This window comes from Symsagittifera roscoffensis, chromosome 7 (assembly GCF_963678635.1).
Source record: "Symsagittifera roscoffensis chromosome 7, txSymRosc1.1, whole genome shotgun sequence".
Taxonomy (NCBI): domain Eukaryota; kingdom Metazoa; phylum Xenacoelomorpha; order Acoela; family Convolutidae; genus Symsagittifera; species Symsagittifera roscoffensis.
In genome coordinates, this window is record NC_087068.1 from 18,322,859 (window position 1) to 18,329,612 (window position 6,754).

Consider the following 6,754-nt stretch of genomic DNA (forward strand, 5'->3'; position numbering starts at 1 on the left):
TATCACCAGTAAGAATTAATTCAGATGGCTTTCGAAGATTGTGAAATGATTGGTTCCGAAGTTATCTTATCAAAAAAGTGCGTTTATACCAAGTTAGCGTGCTTAGTTTTGTCTGTTTGACAATGACACAAATGTGGCTTCTGAAATTGAGTCCTACGATGTAGTCAGGCAAGACATCGAGCATATGAGCAGTTGGTCGAATTTTTATATGTTCACACCAAATAGGGATAAGTAAACTTTAATAAATTTTAACCACAAAAACTTTCCTTCCACCGTACAAAGACACTTACCTAAAAATTTTTCGCGAACCATTTTAGGTATTTTTAGTTTATTTTAGCGTATTTTAGGTATTTTTAGTGTAAGTTAGGTATTTTTTGTTCTTCAAACTTAAGAAAATTAAAGGTAAACAGGGTCATCTTGTATTTTTTCTATTGTGGAGTATATTTTCTGCAACATCAAATCAAATATTCAACACATTTTATCCATTGATAGTTCTACTAGCCTTTCGATCTCTAGCCCAATTTATCTTCCATAGAAAGAAAATTCTCGATTGATGTATTCGAAAGCAAGGTTTGACAGCCCTGTAGACCAATTCAAGTTTAGGAGATGTTTTTATATATATGAATTTTCATAGTTTTGCTCACAATATATTCACAAACTTCCTGCAACGGAGTGTCATAATAAATTTTTCAGAAAAAAAGAAACCAGAACGTCTAAAATAAATGTTATGAAATACCTTGCTGTGAAACTAAGATAAGAAGCCAATCATATTAGAGCCGAGAAACGAAAGCAAATTATTGATGTTTTTCCCGAAAATGTGATTCTGCCGGAGAGTTTTCAAAAAGTAACCAAGGACAAATACAATAAATTAGAACATAAGATCGAAAATTTAAGTATATCAGAAAAAACAGAGGTCGTACGGTGCGTGTTCACTGCTTAACTTAGCAGTGAATACTTTTGCTATTTTGCTGTCTGTGTGACTTTGGATAAATCTCTGATTGTTTTAGAAAAAAAAGTTCGTTTGTTTTATTCCCATATCAGTATGGGAAAGAGGTAAGCCGTTTTCGGGTCGTATATGATTCAGCAGACTGCAGAAATCAAAATAAGACTTTGATGTTCTGGCTCTGTAACTTTTCAGAAAAGCAGGCGTTTTTTGCTGTTTCTTTTAAAAAATCTATAAAATAAAAACGTAATTGAAAATTAATGTCTAAAAGAATATTAATGTCTAATGTATATATATCGTGTTTATCTTCGCTCAATATCAAATTAAAACTTAATTTAGACTGGAATGTCTCTTATTACATTTCTCTCAAGAATAACAGCATTAAATATTTTTGAAAGTTTCATAATGGAAAGTTATATTCACCATTCTTTTGAATAGTAAATCAATGTACTTAAAAAAACCAAGTATAATTGTAAATTTTCTGCTGATTTAGGCGAGCTCGTCAGGTCAGCAAGTTACGGCCGAAGATGTTCATAACATTGACAAAGTTTGGCCGGAGCTTGCTCACACTCTTAAAGTTGTCCCGGGTCCCCCTGAAGCGCTTGAGACTGTAAATCCTTACACAAAAAGTGTACTCGGTCATCAAAAAATTATAATCGACTTGATGAAGAACAAGTACAACGGATTACTCGTGAGAGGTCAAAACTTGGAGCTTGCGACGGATACTGGCGAACAGTCAAAAGCCGGAGCAGACGAGCAGCCAGAGAAGTTGAGTAATACCTGCTTTCTGGTAACTGCTCCCAAATTTCAAAAAGTTATCATGATAAAGACAGTCAATGACGTGTCAAAAGATAAATCTGAAGAAACAATTGTCAAGTCGATCGAAAATCAATTTCAAGCTTTAAAAAGTCAACACGGCCTTAAACCAGACGATATTGTTCTTGTTCTATTGGTAAAAAAATTAAAAGAAAGTAAAGAAAAGCTCGAAAAACAATTACCGAAGGAATTGCAACATGAGTTTGGAACAAACATACTTAAGGTTTTACGGGATATAGACAAAACTGCTCCGCAGAACCAGAGTTCGAGAATTTTAAATTTTGTGCGTGATCAGAAAAAGAGATCAGACCTTCAACTTTCTTACCAAATTACGAAAAAAGAGTTCCACTGCGGCGGCGAACAGAAAAGTAATCTTCAGAGTAAAGAGGAAATTAGCATCCTTGCTGAGACTCATTTCCCAAAGCGCAAGGAAAAATTAGTTTTTGTTCCCGACATTGACAAAATTTGTGAAAACTTGTTGTACAAAACCACCAGCGGCGGAACTTGGAAGGAGATAGAAGATTGGGGTTCCTATTACGGCGAAGTTACTCTATTCATCCAGAAGTACATCGTGCAGCTAGACATGCCGACGGGGGTCATGTTGAAAAGTTTTTGCGACAAACATTTCGAGACTGTTTTGGATGCAAGAAGTGAAGTACCTGGCAATTTTGAGATCGATTGGCTGTATTTGGGTCCAAACAAAATAATAGCGATTGAAATCGGGCTATCGAAATCGATTTTTGCAAGATGTGACCACACAGCCTCCTCTGATCAATTAGGGTCGGTAAAAATGATTAAATCCGCTGTTCTGAATAAATTTAGCCAGATATTTACAAAAATATTCCCGCGTTTTCACTATATAATTCACTCACTTTGCAGGTTTTATGGAAAAGAATCAGACTTCACTGGCATACTGGACCGTAACTTCTCAGTTCTGACTATTTTTCCAAATATATCGAAAAAAAAATTTAAAAAAGTCTTAAAAGATGTGAGGAATGGAAAAAAAGAAGAACTGAAAGAAACGCGAGATCTGATAAAAGACAATAAAAAATTACTGGGATGCCTACACTTTGCTTTTAAAGTAGACTTGAAACAAAACTCGTCGACCAATTTATTCAGGCTGAGTGAAGACCTTACTTTACAATCACTTGAAACTTCCTTCTCGCAAAACTTTAGACCTGCAAATTTGTCCAGTGAAAATGAGATGCTTGAAACTATTAAAAATATTTTATCGCTGTCGAGTCTAAATTTTCTGAGATTCGAATCAAAAGAACGAGAAAAAGTTGACACGAGTGACATAGACGATCGATACAGAACAACGTTTTCTTTCTGGAAAGAAAATCAGAAAAGTTTGACCTACAATAGCTTGGATTTTATTTTGAGTCCAGAGCAGCACGCAATTTTATCTGACATTAGTGATGATATGAGATGTGTAGTTCTACGAAGCGAGCCAGGCTGTGGGAAGACATCGCTCCTTCTGGCAAAATGTCAGATACTAGCCGAAGGAGATGAAGTCAGTCGAATTTTTTATGTCGTGCCCGACAACAGAACTATTTTGATTGATAAATTGGAAACAATAATAGCACAATGTGGCTGTGCTGCTCTTAGAGACAAGATTGAAATCAAGCGCCTACATTTGTCAACCAAGATAGAAGACCTTCAGATTGCGTAAGTAAAATTCGAAAGTGTCTTACATTCGATGATGCGTTAATTGCAATCATTTTTCTTTCAATCTTTTATTGCTTGACATTATTTTTTTTTCAAAACAAATGCCGATTATATCTGAATCACTACGTGTTTGTATAGTTTTTTCATCGCGCCACTCAGTAAAAACTACTAGTTTGAAGAAAAAATAAAAGAAAAAAACTTTTTTGGAAGCTTTATATGAAATTTTTCATGACCGCAACCAGCTATTCTTGTTCTTTTTGATGTCTTTAGCAACAGTGATGAAACTTTCGCCCTGATGGTGGACGAGCTCGATTTTAGTCGATTTTCCGCGTCTAACAATACTCGTGACAAGCTGAAAAGATTGGCAAGCAAAGCCAAATACGTGTGGATTGCTTTCACTTTTACTAATCAAGTCCAACAAAATATATATAAATTCATTGAGAACAACGAAACGTTCAAGCTGCAAGAACTCCATGTGATGTTTCGAAACTCTCAGCATATTAGTAAAATCCATCATAGATTCATGCAAATGCAACATTTGGTATCGTTTGCGTACCCTTTAAAACTGTTACATCAGAAAACTGTTTCTGGTGAAGACTCTTCTTTCTCTCCATATGAAAAACCAGTGATTGGAGGATGTTTTCAATCCTCTCAACCTCAAGTTCAAGTGAAGTATGTCAAAGAGCTGAAGGATTGCTTGACCATACCAACTACAGATTTCTTGAAGCCAGAGTTTCGATCAGATAGACTGGCGGTGATTTTCTCCGACAAAAACGCCGAAGACGAAGATAAAATAGACTGGCACACTTATTTTACTTTCCTACAGAACATGCTAGCTACAATCAATGACAGCACTGTCGTCATCGTTTTCTACAATGACTTCAGACGAAGTTTTAGGGACTACGTGTCGTTATTTGGTGGCAGCGAGTTCAAATCTGTGTTGATCATTTGTGATCATTTCCAGGAGAAACCAGCATTAGGGCGGGCAGACGAAATAGACAAAGCAGTTACGCGTGCCCAACTAGAAGTTGGATTTATCGTGCCGGAATCTTTCAAAAAAGAAGAAGAATGGCTGAATTTTATCAGTGCCACTGACGACCATTCGGTTCAGACAGAGTTTTGTCAATTTATATACGGTGAACAAACACTGAGAAAGAATTGGTTGCATCCAAAAATACGCAGTGACCCTGACTACAATTGGCTTCAAAAGAGATTTCTCCATTTGCAATCAAACCCTGATTTGAACAAAATTTGGTTCAAATTTGCTGGCGCTGGACATATAAGATACGCAGTAGAATTAGCCGCAGTAACCAAAACCGGATTTTGTATCAAAAAAGATAGTAAAGATGGACTCACACAAGATGGAAAAACTGGAATCGAAAACGATGAAACAAACAATGATGGGAAAGCATGGAAAACCTCAATCCTCCAAAAGCCTTATAAAGGTAAGACCAGCTTCTACCAATTACCTTAGAACTATAGACTTTCAAATTATAGAAATATAGAAAATCAAAATAGATAAAAACAAAACCTTTTCATGGAATAAATTGAACACTTTTAGGTTTTCTTCCTTCCTAAAGTAGAACAAAAAACAGGTAATTGTGCTGTACAAATTATCCTGGGATGACCAAAAGTCGCTATCTGAGATTTTTTCTTATAAGAGTTCAGAACTTCTTACAAAATTAGGCTCTAAGAATGCTACAAGATAGGGAATTTTTCTTGTAAGAAAAATGTACTATAGTGACTTTTGTTAAAAGAAAGTTGCAAGATAATAACTTCTCCCACAAAAATTTTTAAATTTTTTTTCAGTTTTGTTTTATAAAATTTCTTTTAATCAGTTTAAAAGTTCCCCGCTGTCGCAGAGCACAGTCACTGAAACTCGTAGACTAAAACAGTCGTCTCCCTACATGAGTTTACCGAGAACACCACTAACTACAGAGAGTTAGTTTTTGGCTGATTATCAGAAAAAATGTAATTAAATTCCTGAAACCCACATAAAAAACGACCAAAGCTAAATGACATGACCCGTCAAAGTAGATTTTTTATCTCCAAAACAATTTTGAAGCACTAAATACGTATAACTAAAACAATTATTGAAAAAAAAATAAATGTTTGTTTTGAAACTTTTTGTTTGAAATTCATACATTATAATGACTATTTAAAACCTTTACATGCATAATTTTGTTCAAGAAAGTTATAAGATAGTGGTAATTTCCTATAAATCTTATAAGAAGTTCAAAGATAGCGGATTTTTTTGTAGGATGGTTTACCCGGGATAACTCAAAAATTAACAATACTGCTCGTATCAGGGTGACGCACTAAACGTCTGTACCGTTTTTTACATCTATAAGTATTGTTACAAAAATTATGAATTTATCAAAAAAAATTGAAAAAAAAATTAAAAACAAAAAAAAATGTGTCTCCCCTCACGCTAATTCCCTAAATTTTAAGTACAAATTGATATACAAAAATATACAACACCGAGTAACCTGTTATTAGAAAAAAAGCATGCCTCAATTCAATTTGGAACGACATCTAAGCCGGACTAAGACGCCGCTTGCGCGTTAACAGCACAAAAACGCTAGTTGGTAAAATATGATGACTTATAAAAAGCTATTTGTTTTCACAACCTTGTTTCTTTCCGAAAAGAACTCAAAGAATGAGAAAACAATTTTACACTCTCTGTTTGCAAAAAAACTCAGGAAAATCAAGTCAAACGTCTGTTATCATTTTCTTCCAGTGCCACTACGAAGTCAAATTGTGCACTGGATAGGAACACAATTTGGTATTTGTAAGTCTCAGGAAACCAGAGACAAGTCTTTAAACAGGTTTAAATTTTGTCGGAACAAACGAGGAGAGTAAAAAAATTTAAAAAAAAAAGAACAAAAGGAGCGTTTTTGTGGCGGAATCTGCTTACAAAATACACATTTTGGCATTGTCATGACAAACGTGTTCAATCAATACGCATGTATTGCTTTAAAAGCTGCTGTGGATATGCAAAGTATATGAAACTTGATATAAAAATTCCAAATGTGTCTCCCCTCACGCTTTCCAATTGAGGTATAAACATAGCCAGGGTAGATAAGATGGATGACGAGGTGCGTTCGGGCGTGATGTGTTTGCAAGTATAAATTTGAGCGACCTTGTGCGTATAATCGGGAACCTAAAACTGTGATTGTAAAAAGATTGTGTGGTGCAGTTGAAAGAGTGGTGACGATAAAATTTTGAGTTTTTTTTCAATTTATGGGTTTTTTTAAATCAACTTAACTTTTTCAATTCAAAGTTTTCAATTCAGCGATTTCAAAGATATGAAAACCCTATCAAAAC